We start from the raw sequence: 22,689 nt of genomic DNA on the forward strand, positions 1-22,689 counted from the left end.
CCAATTGGAAATTGCAAAGAAAATAATATCAACAGAGCTATGTTTTATAACTCATGTCTTTAACTTAAATTAAAACAAAATTCAAACAGTTCCAATGGCTATGAATGTAAATGCCCATTGCAAACGTAACATTACCCCCTTATATATGCAGAATATTGGTTATTAGTGCATACACTCTAAAATGCGTACCATAATATATGTGAAATTATCCAGATAACAGATACTGTCAGAGCCATAATGTTCTGTTTTTCTTAGAAGATAGACCAGGGGTTTGCAGTGTTTTTGGGCAGACTGCCAAAAACTCCCACAACCTTGACTTTTCAGATGTTGGTGTGCCAGGGGTGGGCGGTGGGGGAGCCACAAAGTGGCTTATTGTGGCAGGGCACAAAGGGGCTTGTTGTGGCAGCACAGCCCTGGCATCCACACCAAGGCATGTGTGCCAGTCAAAATGACTTTGCATGCCATGCTCTGGCACTTGTGCTGGCAGTTGCCTTTCCCTGGCATGGACTGTGTAGTTCCCAGGTGAATGAACATATTTTGGGTGTGCACAACCTTTATGTCTGAGTATCAGTGGTCATTAGATCTGTGCGTGCTGCAGCCTTGAACTCATAGAGGAGGTACCCATGCCACAAATTCTGTTTAAATAAATATTTTTGAGATTGCCAAGTCAGGCACTCACAAGTTAGAAAATGTCAGAATTGGGATGCCTGTGCACTTCAATTTTCCCCTCCCTCTGCTTCCCGCTCCTTTTGGTAAATGCAGTATAATATGCTCTTTAATTTCATGATCACATTCTGTTATTTTCCACATGATCCCTGCCTTTTATTCTCTGTGCAGGGTGCATGTTGTTTACCTTCATAAGTAGGTATTCAACATTTTTTGTTGTTTTATTTTCTGCATCTTAGTCAGACTGCTCTGAAGAAAGAATTATGAATTTTCTCATGTAATTTTTATGAACTTAATTGTCATGATCTCTGAGTGTTTGATAGACAATCTTCTTAACACCTCACATATTTCATTGTGTAAAGAGAATGCACCCCCCCCCCCCCCCCCAAATACAGATGGGGGAGTTGAGGAACAAGAAGTTAACTTCAAAATTGGGTGCTCCTTTTGAGACGTGTAGCGCCTGATTTATTTTTTTTCATTTTTTTTTTTTCATTTTTTCCCTCAGTATTATAAAGCACTTTATACGTTCAGAGCACCATTGCTGTTGCTTTCATCTTCACCTATGCATGTTCAGCACCTTTGCAAGTCAGGTGTCTGGGTTTCAAGTCTGGCATGTGGAAAATGAGGAATGCACAATTAGTGACTACCTGTGAAAGGCTTGGTTTAAGTACCTAATATTATGTAGGAACACTAGCAAAGAAAGGAATAAATCTCATTATTTAGAGTAGAATTCAACTACTTTTAACCAGAAGACCATCCTTTTAATGCACTTCCCTGTTTCACTTGCTATACCCCTTCTAGGTTCTGTAACAAATGGATAGGACATGTACAAATAATAGGTTCTTTTACTACATAGGTTCTCCTACCTTTAGCTCCAGAGTATGTCCATCCTCTAGGTCTCACTCTCTGCCTTTCGTGGTCAGTTCTTAGGTTCACTCCCTCAAAAGCCTGATCTTTTATTATGCCCACCTAAGCAGCAAGGAAAACACCACCTGTTGTTGTTCCGTCCAACTCTGTGGCTTCCTCGGGATTGAGTGTACCATAACTGGTGTGCCAACTGAAATCGTGAACTAATTTTTTGTAGAAAATGCAAAATTAGGCATTGTTCTGCGAAAAACAGCAGTTTCCATGATTTTTGGTGAGATCACCCGGGGGGAGGGAAGTTACCAGCAAGCAAAGAAAAAAGCAGGAAGCTGTGCAGGCTTGGAACACATGGGATGAGAGGGAGATAATGAGAGGCTGAGCCTGTGCCTTAGGCTTAGTGCAGGTGCCAGTCTGGGGCCAGTTGGGGAAGTAAAAGGGCTGCGGTGCCATCTTTGAGGCAGCCAAAGGCATGCTGCAGCCTAAGGAGGATAAATAGTGAGAAGAAATCCTTCAAGAAGGCAAAATACATTTTGGCTCTGGAGAGCGCAAGGCAGGGGCCTTGCACACAGATGGAAGACTGTTCTGCTCCGCTTCGGCCTCTGGATGTGTTGCGGAATAGCAGCATAGATTGACACTTAGAGTCTGAGACGTGCATGAAGTGAAAAGCTGCTGTAGAGGCCAAAGGTCGGAGCAAAAAACAAGCAACCATGTCCTCACTCCTTAAAAGTATCACAGAAAACAGTGGTAAGGTGAGTGGCAACTTTTTCCTTGGTGGGGACTTTCAAAGCAGAGAACATCCCTCTGGAGAAAACTGATCATCCTAAGTTAAGGGACTATCTGAACAACAATGTGCCAAATGCTGTATGTTTCCCGTGTGTGAGCAAACTTTGCCAAGACTATTTCCCTGCAGCAACTGCTTCACACGTACAGTACACAAAGCTTGCATTGGCAGCATATTAATCCATCTTCATTGTGGCTGATGGCCCATCAACCCTCAAGATAATTATGTCTTGCACATTTTATTTGTACCTGGGAGCTGGACAGACTGGGACTTGCCTGTTTTTCAAACACAGCCAGTCCACCTCCCATCTGTTAATCTTTCTGCTGTGGCTCAGGCTATAGCGAAGGCGGTTGTTAACTGCAGCTTAGAATTTCTGTCCGACAATGCCATGTATATGTGCAAGGCTTTTTCTGATGTGCGCCGTGGAGTGATGCCCGATGCAGTTCATGTTACATGCATTGTGCACATTTTATCTTTAATAAGTGACATTTGGTGCACACAGTTCTCTGATGTGGATTGCTTCATTTCTTTCTTTAAGAAAGCCTTCAAGCATTGTTCAAGCTGTAAGCTCCCGTACAGGTAGTCCTTTACCAGTCAAAGTGGGGACCCACATGTGACTGTGTCGCTGGCATCAGAGCCTGTGCTCACAAGGTGGAATTTGTGGTTCAGCATGGTCCGTTACCATGCCAAGAATATGCAGTACTGCTGGCAATTGTGTCTGGGGAGCTAGAAATCACAGCCAGCACGCAGTGCGTGCTTAAGCTACATGATCTCCTTTCACAGGGGGACATTCAAGATCAACAGAAGTTTGTGGTGGAAAATGCCACTCGGTTCATGGAGCTCCTAATATGGTTTGAAGGCCAGCAGGCTCGGTTTGATCCACCATGCACACAACAAGCTGATGGATTTGATAAGTTAGGTCAAAGACATGGCATCACAAGAACTGTCAAACTGTCATTGTGAAAACCAGTGGAAAAGGGACCTGTTCCAGGCAATAGCGGTGAAATTGGACCAGTACTGCAAGTACAATCCATCACTACCACCTTGGTTCTACCAAGCCATTCAAACAACCATCTCCTTCCTTAGTGCTGTTTTGTATTTTTTACCCCAATCAGGTGCCTTCTGACCCTCAGCTACTGATATCAATCCCTGCATGGCAGAAACAGCATGACGGGGAACGTGCTGCTTGCACAAACTTTCTCATAGAGCCATATGCCTGTTACTGCCTGTGTATTGGGACTCTGTGACTGGTTTCCACATCGGTACGCCCTCGCGAAATGCAGCCTCACCATTCCAAGCAACTCAGTGGATGCTGATGTGCAATCTCAGTGTATGGACAAGTGTTCACCCTGCAGAGACAGAGGATGTTAGCAGCAGCTGCTGGTGTGGTTGCTGCATGCTGGCATTTAACAGCTAACATGAATTGCTTGTCTCAAGGTTGGCATTGATTTTTGCTAAACTTTTTGCAACGTTAATAATAAATTAAGGTGATGGTATTAATTACAATTCATGGTGTATACAACTTCAATTTTATAAGATATTTCAGTTTAGAGTTTAATTGAATGCTTAGATTACTTAATAATGCATCAATTAATGGCTACTTTGGGCTTACCAGGTTAATTATGCTATGATTTCAGCCCTCCAGCCAGTCAGTGGCTGGGGGTGGGACTGCCAGGGCCCCTCAGCCAATTTGTGGCTGGGCTCCCCTACACCACTAAAAGACCATGAAAATGGCAGCTGGCGCTGTGATCTGGCCACAAATGCTGGACTCTTCAGCTGGGACATAGGTACACCTGACCATAACCATGTAGAACAACTGCTGGCACCCTGGCATACTGGATGATGTAGATTTAATTACCTGCAAAAGATGAGTGTTTCCTAAGGTGGAAAGAAAAGGCCCTCATTTCAGATCTCCACTGCGTCAGGAAACTTTGGACCCTCCTTTTTAACAGGAGGAATTGCATTTGTCCACTGCTTATCAGTGACTTTAAATGTGAATTTCTACTCAGAGAATGGGCTGAAACTCTCTGCATCCTTTCGTGTTTTTTGTTTTACAATAACAGGGTGGAGTAGAGGAATCTTTATTATGAAGCTGCTCTTGTGCCGTCATCAAACCCAGTAAAATAAAGGGGAATGGGTACAATAATGTGGCAACATTGGATTCTTTATGGTTCTCCTGCTCGCGTGAAGGGTGATCTGAAGGAGTTGTGTTCATTAAACTGTGGTAAATAAGTAGTAAGGCAAGACGGTCTGTGTACTAGTGCTCATTAATGCACAACTGTGTCCGCTTGGGGCCACAGGCAAAAGCAGTAGAAGGGGTCACGAGCAGAGAGCAGGAGTAAAGGATTCAAATGGGGTTGTGAGCAACGAGTTGCTTTACTTCATTAAATAGAAGCAAAAAAGAGTTAAACAGAAGTGGGAAGTCCTATGTTCTGACTCAAGCTATTGATTTAGTAGAATGTGGTATTGCTGTAGGTTTTTCATTTATTATTATAATGAGATTTACCTGCCTAACAAGAGATTTGAAATTGCTGCTTAAATGCAGCATCGTGGGAGAGCAATTTATCTAGTCCAAATTGGGACATCTGGAGTTCTATGGGGTGTTCCAGATCCTGGAGCAAAATACCTATTAGATGTTAACATCCCATAGCTCTCTCTTTGAAACGCTGATGTTTCATTCAGCGTTTATAAGAGAGGTCCTTCTTTTGCTGTAGGGAGACTCGGGAACAAAGGAACTTTTGAAAGCTCCTTTCTAATGGACTGAAAGGTTATATTGTATTGCTTATTGTACCCAATATAATATTGGCCATCCAGGGGGATTTCAGAATTGTTCCATGATAGAGATCAAATAGAAATATTTGGCTTTTCAGGAGCAAATTTTATAAAATTGCAGCACACGTTTTTGGAACCTGCATGTAGTAAACTGATTCCAACTTGGACAAGAGATGTATTTAGTGCTTTTGCTAATCAGAGGGCAGCATGTTAGCAAGAACATAATAAAAAGCTGACCCTCTACTGCAAGGGCGGGCAATTATATCAGGTGGAGGGCCTCTTACTGAGTTTTGGCAAGCCATCGAGGGCCACATGACAGGCAGCCAGGGGCAGATGTATATTAATTTTCTCCATTTTAGAGGGGTCCTGCGGGCCGGATAGAATGGCCTGGCAGGCTGCATCTGGCCCGCAGGCCACATTTTGCCCACCCCTGCTCTACTGGAGTAGCTGGCAACTAAATCATGGGCTGAAACAACCTGGATCTGGCCTCATGTGGGCGGGGGGCGGGGAGGTGCTGCTTTGCTGTGCGAGTATTGGGAGGCTTTGTTAGCACTGAGGCTGGGCAGCTGAGTGCTGTGTTCATGCTGCAGTTGGGGGAAGAGGAAGTGAAGCAGCTGCAGCACAGGCATAGCTCCCAGCTACTTGGCCCTGGCGCAGCTCCCCACCGTCTGGCCCCGGTGCTGGTGCAGGTGTGAGCACGGGCAAAGCACCCCACTGCCAGAATGCCACTAAAGCCTCCTGGTTGCCTTGGCCTGATCCAGTGGGTCTGTGGTGCAGGTCTTGCCCGCCAGCCGAATGTTGCTGACACTTATTCTACTGGAACGCTGACTCTTCAGATGATGTTGAAATTTGTATGATTATTGGTATAAGAAAAACAAAGTAAGCGGACTGGAATATTGTTGTAGCAGTGCCTAATGTTTAAAAAAAATTTGCCCCTCGGCTCTATGTCAGTATTGGCCTTCTGGAAATAGCCATTTCTTTTTTGTCTCATCACGTGTGTAGTAGCAAGAGCTCATTTGGAGGTAATATTCTGTTTCAGCCTCACTAAATATGACTTTCCTGTGAATTACTTTTTCTTGTCTCTCTCTCTTTTATTTTGATGTCAATTTGGTCCTGATGAGTTATGTCAGATTGGACAGCCTTGTCTAAAAGTCCTTTGCTTATGTATGTCTTGGATAATGCAGAGGTGCAGATTTCACCATGTGGTCTCAAAAGTAAGGAAGCTTGGTCCAGTGGTTACGATGACAGCCTGAGACTTGGAGCTTGGGTTCAGTTTTAAGTGTTGCTGCAAAGCTTCTAATTCAGGACTTCTTCAGCCACCAAATTGAGTTAATTTTTCTCTCCTCACAGGAGTGGTAAGAGGATGAACTCGCTGTGAAGTACCTGAATGCTAGATAACAAGGCTATAAAAAGTACGAAAGATAGACACCTTGGCCTGAAGTAATCACCTCTGGGTGGGAACACTGGCTGCCTTAAATTGTGCATCATTTCTCTTGAGCAGTTCAGTGTTTTTATTTTGTGGTTATTAAGCAGATGTTGGGATGAAGAAATGGGGTAGTTCTTGAGTAAATACAGAGTTCTTTTATTTTAATCTTTTTTTAGAATTGCTACGTAGTGTGAATTCTATTTTAAAGTATTTTTCCTAGAGTTACTGAAACCTAAATAAGTTTCCTCTCCATGTCGCTTGAAAGATCAGATAAATGGGAAGAAAGCAGTTGTTTTAGCATTGTCTGTTATGTAAGTTAAATGGAATTATGTTTGTAACATAATCAAATATATAAATGATTTTTTACATTACTTTTTTACCATTTTGGTAAATTCTGTTTTGACGAAAACTGGGACAGTAGCTCTTTTCTTGATGAAATGCAACTGCATGCCCCTTTTTGTATAAACATGTCTATAATTTGTGAGAGGAATTTTTATAAAATTTACATTCTGCTGATTTTGTGCGCCAAACCTTTGACACTTTTTACGAGGGTCTAATTTTCAGAAGAGCTCTAGCTTTGAAAATGAGTCGCCTTTAAAAGTTACAAATAACTTGCTAAGAACTGCTAGCCACTTCTGACAACCTAGGCCTGTTGAAACTTGTAAGAAAGTTGTCTAGTAAATTAACATCAGTCGGTTTTGACCTTTTCAAATTTCCTTGATACTATCATTTTAAAATACAAACTGCAGTACTTGAGCTCAGTTTTAAACTGAGAAAGAATTAAAATTAATATTAACCAGTCATTTTTTCATTTGATTTTTTTAAAAGTAATTTTGAGAGCAAATGTTACAGGTATTTATGAACTGAATAAATAGGAGTTTGCTTGAGTCATATTATCATTATGAGGATTTTTTTTTCATATCCAGTCAGAACAGAAATTTAACTGTAAACTTAATGCAGCATGTTCATTGGTATGGATTGTAGCAATTGGAATTGTTCATACCGATAATGCGGTAGTCATGGTAATGTGTGTATAGTGAGAAAATTTCAGCTTGAATTGTGATTGCTAAATAATTGGTCATCAACATTTTTGTTTTGCATAAGAAGAAAGCTGCAGTTCAAGAAATCTGAATATTAAATAAACAGAGCATAGGATGAACAGCATTTCTTTTTATTCTACTCATCAAAGAAACAGAAACTAAGAATGAGAAGAGGACATGATTTTTATTGCCAATTACCATTCTACTAGGACAATACTATAATCTTTATATCCTTTCAAATCCATGCAGTTTTAAAATATACTTTTTATTACATTCTTGTTGACTTTAAAATACAGGGTTTTTCTGCCAACAGATACATTGTTCTGGAATAGAATTTATAAAATTAAAAGGTTGGTGGTTGTGTAGCTCCTCTCATAAATGAGCACCTGTCTCTGGTCTACTTTTCCTAGTTTCCCAGCTGGAATTGGAGATTCTTTTTGTAGACTGAAGAATTATGGAGGCTTGTGGCCTTGGTAAAGGAAAACTACAGTCTGCTCTTTAGTATTTTTTGATGGATTAGGCCATACAGGAAGCTGTCAAGAGCGTGCTATTCATTAATTAATTTTTATTAATTAATTTAAATTAATATATCCATGGCATGTTGGCTTAATAGGTAAGTGTTCCATTCCTAAGGAGTTTACAGTCTAATTTATAAAGATACTATAAAACTTTGTTTATCAGGAAATGAGTTAGGTGGGGAGAAGAGGTTGATATTTTTATCAACCACATTTTCATATAAATAAGCCTGTCCTGAAGGCTGTGAGAATAAGATTCCTGAGAGAAGAAGCCACAGAGCACCACGTTGTGTATGGAGGTGGAAGGAAGACTGGCATAAAAGGTGTGCATCTCTCTGTTTAAAAAGTATTGGTGTAGTTACTGTTCTAAATAATGCAATGATATTATTGGTGTGGGCCTGCTCTATGCTCAGTGAAATAAAGAGGAGTTTTTTTGAAGGGCAGTAGATCAAGACAAATACAAGTTCTTTCCAACTCTTTTCCTTATCACTGAGATGATCACATCTGAAAAAGTTTTTCTGGACTATGTTCTTGTTTTGTATACTCTTCTCTAATGCATGTCACCCAGTTTTCTTTTGCATAAAGAATTTTTTAGTTTGTAGAGACTTGAGAGACCACAAAGATTTCCACCCTTAGGATGACAGGTGTTCTTAATCATCTTTTATTCTGTTCTTGGTTTCTTGTCCTGTTTTTTTTGTTTTGTTTTGTTTTAAGGCCATGGCTTAAGTGATGGAAACAGCCATCATTTTTCATTTACTTTTTTAGATTTCTGTTGGTAAAACCAACATGAAGTCAGTGTCTTTTTCAGTAGTTAGTTTCTTTTGTGGACCATGTAGCCCCCTGACCTTACAGCATATGTTTAGTTGTCCGTGTATGCCAATTTTTATGGTCTCCTAAACTGGAAGCTCTTTTTTGTTCAGTAAATTCTGTGTTTGTTTTCAGTTGATCATTTTTGTTTAATAGCACTTTCTATTCCATGGCACAGTGTTCTCCTAGGAGAAAAAGATTTTCTCATGGTGCTTTTAATGAGTTGTTTTCTTAGCTTTCCCAAATGGTGTCCCATTCTTAGAAACAGTCCAGTAAGTGCACTTGTAGTATGGATGTATATCTGCATTTGGCAGATTCATTCTGCCTTGTTTCGAAATTTCTCAGGCACTGAACTGAGTAAAAGTGAATCTGACAGCAACTTGATTGAGCCAAAGTTGCAATTAGATGCCAATCCAGTCTTGTTAGATCCTCTTATGTTCCTTCTGCCTAGGGACTCCAGTTTGTCTGATCCTGATTGCTTCACAGAAGGAAGGGACTTTAACTATATGCTAATCCCCAATATCTCTAAATCACGGGTAAACTAAAATGAAATTTGGTGCAGTGATCCAAAAGGACTTAAGGTCACTGAAAGAGTAAAATCATTCCAAAACTGGTCAGCAGGTCACAACTGCTAACGAGGGAGAATTGTCCTTCTGCAGTTCTTTCAAATTTGCCCGTAACTGTTGTAAACTGCATCTTCGAAAAACTTTCAGAAAGGGGAAAAAATCCTTAGTGATCAAGTTCTCTTCATAAAATGTTATTTTTGAAACGAAAAAAATCCTGAATGCCTATTAAAAATATCTTTGACTAGCAGTCTTGTCACTGCATTCTCTAATTTTTGAAGAGGTGGATAATAAGGTTGGGCAATCCTAGGTTTATAAATGTTTTAAGACTATAGGTTTCAGATATTCAAATCTATTTGGTAATTAGATGTTTGCTACAATACAGTTTACCATTGTTTTCAAAGCTGTTTTTATAGTGCCACCAGCTGAAATATATTTGATCACTGCAGCTTGGAATTCTGGGGGTGAGATAGTATTGACTTTTCAGAGGACTTGACATGCCATTTGTGTTTGCATAGCACCAGTACCATGGCTCCTAAACTCAAATGAGGTATCTAGGCTTGTCTAAAATATAAATATTTAATGCTATTAATAATAGTCCTTTATCGGCCACTATGCAAATGGGAGCAAATCTGGAACGCAGCTTAAGAAGCATCACTATGTTTGCTTGACCTCAAAACTGTTTTTTAATGAAGGACACAGACCCAAGAGCCAGTTTGAGGCTGTGGATTGAAGTATATGGAGTGACTGCTATGACTGATCGCACATGTATAGCTTTACTTTGCCCAAAGCTAACTCTTATGGAAGATTGGATGCAGGAACAGAAGCAAGAAGGAGAAAACCCGTGTCGGGTATAAGTGAGAGAAGTCCATAGGTCATAAATGGTTGGGCTCTGAAGCTGCATGCATATAGAGCAGCGTTTCTCAACATGTGGATTGGGATCCAAAAGTGGGGTGCAAGAATATTTCAAAAGGTTGTAAGCAAGTCCCAGGAAAGCACCGAGACTGCAGCAGGGCAGAGGGGCAGCAGGGAGGCATTGTCCCTTCCAGCAGGCAAAGGGGGTTGGGGAGAGCTGCGTGGCCAGGCTGGCAGCACAGGCCAGTGCCCGTGCTCATGGGGGTGGGGTGGCCAGGAGACGCTGCTCAGGTGGGGGGGTGGGACGGAAGGAGCTATGACCAGGCTGCCTGGCATGGTATAGTGTAGCAGCCCACAGCAAGGGTGGGGGGTGCTACAGGCTTCCTCCTCCTGCCTCTAGTCTGTGCTGGGGCCAGATTCACTCTGTTGCTGCCTGCATGAGCTTCAGCCACCACACTCTGGCCTGAGTGGGATGGGGGCAGGGGGCTACGGATCAGGAGTGAGGCACAAGGTCCTGGGGGTCAGGCACCAGCAGTGCCAGGGGGGCTTGGATCAGGATAGGTCACAGATCTTTGCAAATGGGTCCTGGTAGGAAAAAGGTTGAGAACCACTGATATAGAGGATGAGGGATGTTTACCATATGGCTTATTTAAGATGGACTACCATGCATGGAGCTGTATTCTTGCCTCTTTCCCCCTCACAAATGTGATATTTTTAACGTTTGATAAATCTTGTACGTTCTATCCTTTATTCCCAAAGTAAATTTATTTCTATACTTGCCAGATTACCTTATTTTGTTTTAAATCCAAAAATATCCCAGGGAAGATGGACTGCTTTCTTTTGATACCAGTAAAGCCTAAATATTGACTTTTACATTACTGATAGTTTTACCAATGTGGAAAGTTCAGATAAATCACTGGAAATGATATGCAGAAACTGCAAAATTGGTTATTGCAAAATGGATCAAGTGTATACTCTTTGGATTTCTGAAATAAAGATCTTTAATACGTGTTAAAATTCACTCAATAACTGCTGCTTTATCAGGGCAGAGAAAGGAGAAGGCCAGCCCTGAAGTCTTAGTATGCAGCTAGCTAGTGGGCACTCCAGCTCATTCAGGAGCCCCTGGGTTTGGGTGTTTTGTTTTGGTTTTTTTGGTTTTTAGCACTGTTTTTTTTTTTTTTTTTTTTTTTTTGTTTGTTTTTTTTCTGAGTGCAAAGATAACCTCTTAGTGCAGGGGTGGGCAATTATTTTGGCTGAAGGGCTGCTTAATGAGTTTTGCTGAGCTATGGTGCCCTGCCCTTGGTTGCCATCCCGGGACCAGAAGTCCCACCCCTAACCTCTGACCTTTGCTGCCAGAAGTCCCTCCCCTTGCCCCCAGAAGTATTTCTTTTGGGAGGGTTGCCATCTTGGAAGCAGGAAAAAAAACCAAATCATTCACTCAAAGTCAAATGCCTACGATAATATATTTTAATTTTATTACAAAACATATTGTCCTGATCTGTGTTTGCGTGCTGTATATAGAGAGGACTGCAGAATTCAAAAATCAAGTCTTACTCTTGTAAATTGCGTGTGGCATAAGATATGTCGGGTGGTGTATATGTGGGAGCGTTTTGGGGGCAGGGTGCGAGGGAGGCTGGGGTGGTATGAGGAAGGGTGGGGGGTGTGGAGACTTTCTAAACACTCCCAGCCATGGCGCACAGCGTCCCTGCCACTGGTGGAAGCAGAAGCAGCAAGCAGTGGGCACTTGGGGCCCATGCAGGCACTGCTGCCCAGTGGCACGTGGCTCTGGCCAGTACTGCATGTGGGTGGTGATGGCTGCAGCCAGGCTGGCCTGCCTCTGTTACATGGGGCTCCCTGTGGTGGACATGCAGGTCCCAGCACTTGGGCATCACAAGGGGAAGCCGCGCACAATGGAGCCGGCTGCCTTCCCTGCTCCCTGCCGTACAGGTCCCAGGACTTTGCTAGGACTCTTTTGGGGTACACTATGGCACACACAGATCCCTGAACTACTGAGCTGCTGTGTCAGGGAGCTCTGTGGAGCCAAGTGTACACTGCTACTGAGGACATGTATGCATGCAGCTACGCCAGTGGGTCTTGGAGATCAGCATCACGTTGTTTTATACTGTGTTATTTTATGTGCCTTGCTGTATCTACCTGCTGTCTTTTGCTTTTATACTTAGGGCTTTGACAAATGGTGCATTTACAAAGGCAATGTAAGTCATACCAGTGTATGCTGGTATAAATGACACTGGGGTCTAGCATGGACAGACATGCGATCTCCCAGGCATGCTATGTAGGGTGAGGCGGGGGGGTGGAGGTGTGGAGAAGTTATAAGCCTGTTTGCTTTGAACAAACATTTTTCCCGGGATACGTTTCATCTGTCTGCAATTTATGCCAGTTCTGCGCCTGATTTCTTAGGGTGATTCTATACCCAGTTTGAATAAATAGTATTATACCTGTATTGGGCTGTATATAATTTATCCACTCCTTATTTTATTTTTTTACACTGATGTAAACGCATTGTATGTCCAGGCCTTTAGACTATAAGCTCTTCAGGACTCATAGCTATGCAGTGGCTGAAGAAATCGTGTTCTGATTTATGATTGAGGATCCAGGTACCATAGCAGTACAAATAATAGTAATGATGTCATCATAATATCAATATCAAATAATGGTGTTATTAATAACGTGCTCATTTCCTTTGCAAGTTGGAAATTATAGTCTTTTTAGGAGTTCGGTGTCTAGAAGAGCTTCTGTTGTTTGATTATGGGAACAGATAGAGGGAGTAAGCTTTGTTCAACATTTTGCTGTAAGCTTGCTGTTTGCCTTAAAGGAACAATGCCTCAGGGTGCAGAGCTTTCTTTTCATCTGTTACACTCATGATATCTGAAACTTGCATCAAGATATATATGTGTGGAGTCATTATAATACCATATGTGCAAATGTACATTGTTTTTCCCAAGCCTTCTTTAGCTCTTTACCTCGGACCAAACTATACTATTTCAAGGAGCTAGAATCTATGGTAGATGCTGCATTACATCAGTGTTCTCCATGTATTAATTTAGGCCTTCAGACACCTCCCACTTGGAAGGACTAAATCCCTGGGTGAACTGAGTTTAAATAAAAGTGAAGGCAATTGAAACGATTTAAGTTAACAAGCCGAAAACCTTGATTTAAATAACTGGCTTAAAATTTGTTTTGCATGTGTGCTTTTCAGTTAGTTTCTTAAGAAAGCTTGGTTCCCTATGTAAGCATTAAGATATCTTATTTGCAAATAGATATTTGGCCTTTATACTAATTGTGGTACTGTTTTGCTAACCAAGACGCTGCACTATACACACTTATTTAAACGTGCATGATTTAACCTACATCACTCAGAATCTTTTGACATTTTTATGATGACAAGATGGTGAAAGACAGATTTTTTTATTTACAAAATGTTTAACTGTTTACATGTGGCTTATGTCAAGCTACATTTGGATGGGAATTGGAATTTAATGCACAAAACCAGCATTTTTTAATTAAATATGGTGGACGAGGGGAAGAAATGAGATTATAAAAAAAATGTGTGGTACTCCAGGCAGATACTGTAAGCCAAGGAGGTATGTATATATATTTAGTTTATTAAACCAGGTGTTTCTGGTTACCATGTCCTTCAAGATTTTGGAACTAGTAGGCCTCATCCTCCAACATTTCCTTTCCTTTTATAGTTTGGAAGAAAAAAGCAAGCTTTCCTAGCTTTCCACCTCCCAGTTAGTTTTTCAGCTTTGAATGAACTAGTTATTGAAGTGAACTAGTTGAAGAAAATATTTTCTCTGTACCTGCAAAATAGACTAGGGCTGTCAAGGCCTCATTTAGCACTTTAACAAATACTGGTTCTAAATACTTAATCAGTGATCTCCAGTAGTTCAGTTTTTTTTTATAACTTCTGCATTAGACATGTACAACTTGAATGCTACTTTTTTATTTCACTTAAATGATTTTATTAGACCAAAGTTAGGCTTGGCATGGGTTGTCATAATTTCAAATGTAAATTAAAGATGTTTATTTTTTAAGAGAGTGTATTTAATGTAGAAACTATTCCACTTTGTCAGAGATTTGTATCCACCCCAACTATCTCAAGGATGAAGGTTAAAAGAAGGGTTTGTGGGCTCTAGCATGTTGTCTAGCCTGGGTAAAGCCCTGGTGAGGAACTGTACCTCTCTTCCACCATCAGATAGTAGGTTGGGGTTGTTTTCTAATAGATTATTCCTGAACCCTTTGAAAAATGGTTTTTATAGATGCTATTGGTTTATGGGCATCTCGCATGTTAGAATCTACTCTCCCTTCCATCTACCGGAATGGAGAAGCAACTCATCCCTTTTTCTCTAGAGCCATCTCATCTGAATGTGTCTCTGGCTGCTGATCTGGTTTCACCTATGCCCATTATAAGGCTTTTCTATAAGCTGTAGACTTCACAACTCTTTCACACCTGTGGCAGCTTGAGCTTAGACAGCTGTTATGTACTGCATGAGTGTAACCATTGATTCTCAACTGAAGTGGTCTTTTGAATTCTCTGCAACAACAAAATTGCTCTATTATTTTTCTGTAGTAAAAAAAATCAGTGAAAATGAGGAGCTGGCATTTTCTGAACGCCCTGAACACCTTAGGATCTTTTGGTGGCTGAAGTGAGTTTGGAGTTTGGTAGCTTATTGTTTGCACAAAGCAGGGGGTGGCAAACTTGTGGCATGAGCAGTCTGTGCGTGGCATCCAGCAGCTTGGGGAGGGGACAGGCAGCACAATGACAGATAGGGCAGGGAGCAGAAAACAGCATCAGTGGAAGTTGAAATGTAAACCCTCACAACTAGAACACTGGTTTTCAACCGGTGGTCTACAGACCCGTCTAAGGGGTCTGCAAAAAGTGACTATGATCAATCGGAAGTATGTGAATACCGAAACTTACGGTTTAGAGGGATCTGCATCTCCACTTGAAATATCCAAAGAGGCCTGCACCTCCATTAAAATTTTTTTAGGGGTCTGCAAATGAAAAGAAGATGAAAAACCACCAGTGTTTATATCTAGTGGTTTCCTCCTACCTGTATTCTGTGGAACCGTGGGGTTTGGCAGTGGGCCATCAGGGGTTGCGCAGAGAGACGGGGGAGGTAATGACGGAGCAGGTCGAGAGGCCCTGTACCACTGTTGCAGGGCTGGGTTGGCTCTGCATCAGTCTTTAAGTTCAGGGAGGGGTTCTGCAGCAGCAGAAGTTTATACAAAAGGGTTCTGTGACTTGAGGAAGTTTGAAAACCGCTGGTTTAATCCAAAATGTCTTGTGAAAAACATTTTTTGTTGGGGAGGGGTGGATTGGTAAGTTTTGTTTTTTTTGTTTTTTTTGTTTTTGTTTTTTTTTTTTAAACTAAGAAAAAATTACTAAAAATTGAGAAAAGTCAGTGCCTCATGCTCATATTTTCCTTTGAAAGCCCACTTAGAAGGGGTAGTCTAACTAGGCAGTGATTCAGGACACGTTTTTCCTGTCTGGAAAGGAGATGTGATGTACCCATCAGAGTTCCTCAGTTAGGGTGCATTACAGAATATGGAGTCAGTCCAGCCAAGGAGGTCAGAGAAGAGGGACGTGAAATGACCAAAGGACAAATCACTCATGCAGCATTTAATTTCCACATTAAACTATTTTGGTTTGAGGTATTTGGTTCATTGATGGAAACCCAAATGTTCCTTGATACGCTTTTATGAAAACGTAAGTTTGTTTAGTCCATCCAAAACCCCCTCCCAAAAAGCAAAAAAAAAAAAAAAAAAAAAGTTGGCAGAAATTTTTTGACACTCTGCCCTCCTTACTTTATGTATGGCCTGATTTGTTGCTGGGTTATGGATAGTTTTAATAATAATAATAATAATAATGAGATGCAGTGGGTGGCTTTACTGTGTGAAGTCTGTACAGGAGATAAATTTTAAATATTTCTGAGGAGTTTGTGGGAGGTATTCTTGTATCCTAGAAATCTTAATGTTTTTAATCCTTGCCTAGAGCCTTCTTGGCTGTTCTTATAGAAAGAGGCAAAATGTCCAACACTTGACTGTGTTTCAGCCTTTGCTTTTTTGGGTCCTCCCCCAGTGACTATTTGAATTACTTGTCTGCTGAGGGTACACCATCTGACACCCGTTCTCCTCTTCCCTCTCTCCTCTCCCGTCCCCCTCCCCATATCTATATTGAAAAGTAGCAGGGAATAGATCCAAGTTTTGGTAACTTCATTTTGTTGGTACTTGCTCTTTTTGGTGAGCAAACAGCAGTGCAGGTACTGGAACTACCCATGTGTAGACTCAGGAACAGCCTCTTTTTTTTCCCCAAACTTGACTCGTGTTCGGATGCCAAAAGTTTAGTTTTCCACGAATTGGGGGTTCTACAGGTATTAATGATAAATAAGCTTTCATTTTCCAGGGAAAGTCTTCTAATCATCAGGGAAGAGTGGACTGTTCAGTCCCTAAATTATAGCTAATCGGATTGTTAATGAAAATACAGTGACCCCTATAGAATTTTGTGTATACATCCCTACTTTAAAAAATGCTACACTGTGTAAGATTTATATGCAGGAACAGAATTGCACATAAAACCCTGCCCTTTTGACAATATTATGGTATGCCAGAAAAGGATAAAAGCTGAATCCTGTAAGTTGAAAAACAAGTTTGTGGAACCCCATCTCGTATTTACGTCTTCCCATCATAAATGTGCATATAGTGGGTTTTGTTATGTACTGCTTCTGTTTCTGTATCCTTACCCTTTATAGCCATATCTTTTGCTCTGAGAGAGAGGAGCTTGTCAGGGAGGGCTAAGTACCCAGGTCACTTTATACATATTCTTATTAATATTTACATTACATTTAGACTATTTACATTATTGTTACTTTACTACCATGGCTTGTACTTGAGCTTTACTTCATCTACAAGTCTAGACAGTTGTAGTAAAATATTGAGAGAATTAACCCTTGACATACACTGTGAAATGATCTGTGGCTTTGTATTTGACTAATTTTCACTTTTTGCATTACTGTAAATAAGGATGAAGTCCAGTGATGATTTTTAAATTGCTGCACACAGAGAAGTATAGTCAAGAATGCTACATAAGATCATAACATTGGTTAAATGCCTGTAGTTCTGCATATTAATTTTATGTTAGCAGATCCTCATTTATTTATTTTTTCTATGGGGCAGTGGGAGCACATCCCATAAAACATACAATCAGTCTGAGAGGCCAGAATATGAAAAATTTGGCTGACATTTCAAAATCAACCTAGTAGATTTATTCATGTAAAAATAGGGCAAACGCTTGTTTGTGACCAATTAAAAAAAGGCAAGATATTGAGGCAGGATTTTGTGTCCAAAAGATACTTTTGAATTTCAGAGGTTTGCGTCACTTTGGAAGGACACCAGAGATGCTCTGATAAGTGATTTCCATAGCTTACGCAACAAAGTGTTCTTGAGCAGTATTTCCATGTGCCTGAGCTGGTAAAGGCTCTCTTCTGAAGTGTGGCTGCGTGTTTGCATGCTTTGTGCTCTCGTGAATGGATGGAAAATGTGAAGCAGGAAAGAGCAAGAATGGCAGTGGTTGGGAGCCTGTTGATAAAGGCAGACTTCAAAGTCATCTGTTTGATAACTGGATCCAAAGTGTCCCTTTTGCTTTTTTTTTACTTCAGTTTAGAGCTTAGATCATATTGGGAAAGAACTAGTTGTAGAGACTCAGTATAAGTGTCTCTGTGTTATACTTTGCCTAAAGAAAGAATTCAAATTTTTGAATTGCTTCTGGTTCCAGTGTTTTAAGTTGCTAACAAACAAAAAAAAATCCAGTAACTTTCCTGGACCTATGTAAACTACAGGTTTGTTTAAGTTTATTATTGTGCTTCCACCTCCATGTATTGTGTAGCACTTAATCATGCCATTTTTAATGCGTATCACTGATTTTGATATGTATGAGGTGCTTATTTTTAAACAATCTAAATAAATGCAACTCTAAAATAGTAAATAAATAAATAAAACCCTATTAGCCAGATTAGAGCCATGCCACAATATTTTGCGGCTGTGACGTGCATTGAAAAATAACTTTAATGTGTGGGAATTTTGTTCTTTTTTGACAAGTTTTGTTTTTATTTTACTTCTCATTGTAGCAATAGACAGCTGCGTGCTTGGCTAAGTAACACATTTTATTGTTACCACAACAGAAAGTTGCAGAATGTGGTACAGATACTAATATGGTCTCCATGAATAAGAAATCTGTACTTCAGAACTGAAAACACAGAAATGAATAATTTGCAGGATATTTTTACTAAGAAGTTTATCAAATTTTTAATTTTCTAACTACTCATCACCTGTTTCTTTATGATTAAGACAATTATTCGATAAAGCTGATCCCAGATGGCTAGGTTGTCAGTTGATCTAATAAAGCCAAAGGCTGGGTGAAAAAAGTGTATGGGGGCAAATAATTTTAATGATGATGATAATAAAATAACGTATTAGGTATTTAAATGCTTTTTAAGTGTCCATTAAGACTCTGAATACCTTTTGAGTGATTAGAATTATTATCTTCATTTCATAAATGGGGGAAAAAAGGAAACAGAGGAATTAAATAAGTCTTCCAAACATTGAAAATGAGTGCATTAAAGTCAAGTTTGAGATTCTGGTCATCCTTGCTCCAATTACCTACTCAGTAGCTTTAGAGCACAGGGTTACAAATAAGCCTCAGAAGAAAAGCTTTTACCAAGTCCCGGATGTAGCCATGGAGATAAACTCTTAACAGACATCCTTAGAGATGGGATTCCTCAGGTGGAGATCCTAAACTAAGGAGCCTTTTCCCAGGAATGTTCAAACTGAGATTTGTAGCATGTACAGTTCAGATCATTTGGACTCTGGGCAGGCCTATTGCTCAGGAATCATAGAAACCAGGGGACATGGAAAGAAAAAGGCCTGTTATATGGAACCTGCTGTAGCTACTACTCAAAGTAGGATTACTGCATTTGATATGACTTCTATTCTTACCTAGGTTTATAGGACAGTAGTGCTGGAAGGGACTTCACAAGTCCAGCTCCAATATCTAACTAGACCAGGGGTAGGCAACCCCCGGCACGCGTGCCAGAGTGTGGTACGCAAAGGTATTTTGCTTGGCTTGTGCACCTTGGGGTGGATGGCTGGGAAGCCGCGAGGGGCCTGATCCTTGTTTGAGCAGCGCAGCCCTGGCCCTTTCCCTGCCATCTGCCCCGAGGTGTGCATGCACCCGCCACCAACAGTGAGCCAGGCTGGGGCTCCGTGGACCCTGATGCAGCTGCTTGGCTGCCTACCACAGCTGGCCTGGGCTCTGGCAGGCCCTGGCTGCAGCCCAGTTCATTGCTGGTGGTGGGTACACATGCGTCTCTGGGCAGACGGTGGGGAAAGGGCCAGGACTGCACTGACCCAACAGGGATCAGCCCCTCATGGGTCCCTGCCGTCTGCCCCTGGCACACCAACATCTTATTAATTGAGGTTGTGAGTGATTTTGGCACTCGGTCTGAAAGTGGTGCTGATTCCTGAACTAGACCATCCGAGCCAAGTGTCTGTCTAACCTGCTGTTAAACTTCCAGGGATGGAGAGAATCTGCAATTTCTCTAGGTAGCCTGTTCCAGTCAGTGCTTCACCACCCTGTAGTCAGAAAGTTTCATCTAATCCTAAACCTAAATTTCCCCTGCTGACGCTTGTGGCCATAGCTTGCATTCTTCCCTTATGGCCCCAGAGAAAAGCTCATCTCCACACTCTCAATAATTGCTCTTCTGGTATTTAAGGACTGTTATCAGATCCCCCCCATAGTTTTCTCTTCTCCAGGCTAAATAACCTTTGTTCTTCCAATCTTTTTGCATAAGTCTTGCCTCTGAGGCCCCTAATCCTTTTTGCTGCTCTGTGCTGGACTCTTTCCAAACTGTCCACAACCTTTTTGAAGTGTGAGGCCCAAGACTGGAGAACATCCCAAGCAACGGGCCTTTGAGAGGCTATTCCAGAACATGTGTGATTTCATTTTTGGAAGGATTTTCTCTAAATTCATCATTCATTTTCTTTTCTGTTACTTCCTCCCACGGGCTCTAGTTATGCCCTCTTGAATACGTCTGTCATGTTCCTTTCCCCCCTTGCTTTCTAAATGTATAAAATATTGCTAAATTTTTATTTTCTTATTGTCACACGTGGGAGTTACTTCTCAGTAACCCAGGCCTAGCTCATTCAGGCATCAGAAGCAATCAGCAAAATTTGCTCTTGGTTTTTAAAAAAGAATTGTAAGACAAATACTAAATTCATGGGTTGATGAAGGTATAATGCGGTAACTAATTCCATTTTTATATCCATTTTGTCTAAATTGTAAGTAATATGCTTGGTGGACCCAATCTTGTGTAGGAGACTAAAATGGGACAGCTGCTGTAGTCAGAACAAGTTAAATGCTATTAAATACTGGTCACTCTTGATGGCGATAGTGCATCCTTTAAAAATGTACATCACAGAGAAAACAAGACTTAGGGGACCGTAATAATGCTGTTGATCATGAGCCCTGCTCAAAACCAGGAATGGTGAGATGGCGAGGTTACTGTGGTGATGAGATTTAGGCCCGTACACCTTTCACTGAAGAAACGTGTATTCAAGGAACAGCTAGTTCCTTGTGGGCGTGAACTTTTGCTGACTGACAGTGATTTTATATGGGCCCAATATTCTTTTGGGAATATCATGCTAAAATAGCATGGCATGCTCGTAAAGACTGAACTCTCAGTTCCCCATTTCAGATTCGTAGGTAGTATCTTACTGTAAACAGCATTATCGTGCGAACGTAATTTTAGTAGCAGCGCACGCACTGCCGTAACTTTTGGCTTGCTTACTTATTTACTTTTGCTTGCACCCTGAGTTTAATCTTTCTCAGACCCTTTGGAATTTCTCATGGGCAAAACAGTCTCAAGGTAAGTATATATGCAGAGGGATCAGGATCTTTTTTTAATGACTCAGTCTGATAAATGATCGGACTTGCTATTTTCAGGCCAAGGGGCTGTGTGCATGTGTGTATTTGCATATGCATGCGCTCATGCACCAATTCAATGGTAAATTAAAATGGTAAATTTAAACTTTTACTGGTGAAACTCTACATCTGCAGCAGTAGTGGGGTATATTGGGTTCACTAGAAAACAGAGGATTGACTCCACTGCTCAACTTCAGTTTTCGAGCACCTTCTAACCTGGTACTTTAAATGAATACAAGACATGTGTTTGTTTTTTGCACCAGTCTGAGGTAAGAGGGACTCATTCGTACTGCAGGAGGAGAACAAGAAGGTCTAAATACAGTTAATAAGCTCTTTTGGAGTTGTAAGAGAAGTTGCTCTTATTTTGGAAGCGAGTTGTAGTAGCATAGGTAGATTGGTCTAATTATAAATTTCCTCACGTAGACAAAACGGAAGGGTTTTTTCTTTTTCTCATGGTAAACAAGTTACTGCTTCGACATAAGGCGCAGTGTCTGTGTTCCTTGTTAATCAGTCATAATTTTTTGGCTGTCTTGAGAACAGAGTGCTCATTGAGTGTTAAAGGGCATGTGGGCATGTGAACAAATTACCGTGAAGCGGAGGACAGGGCTTACTACTCTTCAGCTGCACCATTGTGCACGTGCACGTTCTTACCCCACGGTGAACAAGCTGAGCTACAGCAATGGAGTCATCAGTAAAAGGCAGCCACCATTTTTCTTGGATTGCACATGGTTTTATTCAGGAAATAGGTGAGGAGCATATGGCATGATTATGTTACCCAAACTTGCTGTTGACTAATGACTTTCATGTTCTCTTTATTTAATCAATGATTTTTTTTTTTTTTCCTAGGCAGTACTTCTAAAGTAAATATCTTGCAAGGCTTATCTCTGCCGAAGGCAGCTTATTCTTTGGAACAGGTTTCTGTGTCTTTTTATTAAGATACTGACTTTTTTTCTTTAGCATAATATCAGTGCTAATATTTTCCCCAACTCAGTCTCCATAGCAGATAAGCGTAAATGCTTTGTCTCTGCTGTTGGGCACAGTAGTAGTTCTGTTTTTTGACTAATTTTGGAAAGACGTCCTTTACTAGCAGAATAACAACACAGAGACTTTGACTGTGAGAAAATTATTTCAAGTGTGGTTCACTTTAGACCACACGTTCCATGTGTATAACATACAAGGGTGTGTCAGGAACTTGGTTGTCCATGCTGTGCATCTGACACAGTGAGGAAACACTGGTGGCATTGTCGAATGCACCCATCATTTCAAGCTGAATGTGCGTGGCAAGGTTGGATCCAGGGGGGTTGCGGTACCTCCACCCCCGTTCCACCGCTGCTGCTGCTGCTGTCTCCAGGAACCCCACACAGCCTCTCCCCACAGCCCTGACTTCCTGAGCTGGTGGGG

General features: G+C 41.1%; 1 protein-coding gene across 7 annotated transcripts in view; it reads left to right on the top strand.

Moving 5' to 3' along the window:
- The window catches only part of TBL1XR1 (transducin beta like 1 X-linked receptor 1), a 185,492-nt gene that overhangs the window by 35,585 nt on the left and 127,218 nt on the right, over positions 1-22,689 (top strand). For 4 of the 7 annotated variants that reach the window (XM_025212503.1, XM_025212508.1, XM_025212509.1 and 1 more), the window contains exon 1: positions 21,896-22,034. The exons of the other annotated variants lie outside the window; for them this stretch is intronic. The gene's annotated coding sequence lies outside the window, so the exon portion shown is untranslated. Of the gene's footprint in view, positions 1-21,895; positions 22,035-22,689 lie in introns of those variants that run through there. 7 annotated transcript variants of the gene reach the window in all.

This window comes from Alligator sinensis, unplaced genomic scaffold (assembly GCF_000455745.1).
Source record: "Alligator sinensis unplaced genomic scaffold, ASM45574v1 scaffold1447_3, whole genome shotgun sequence".
Taxonomy (NCBI): Eukaryota; Metazoa; Chordata; order Crocodylia; family Alligatoridae; genus Alligator; species Alligator sinensis.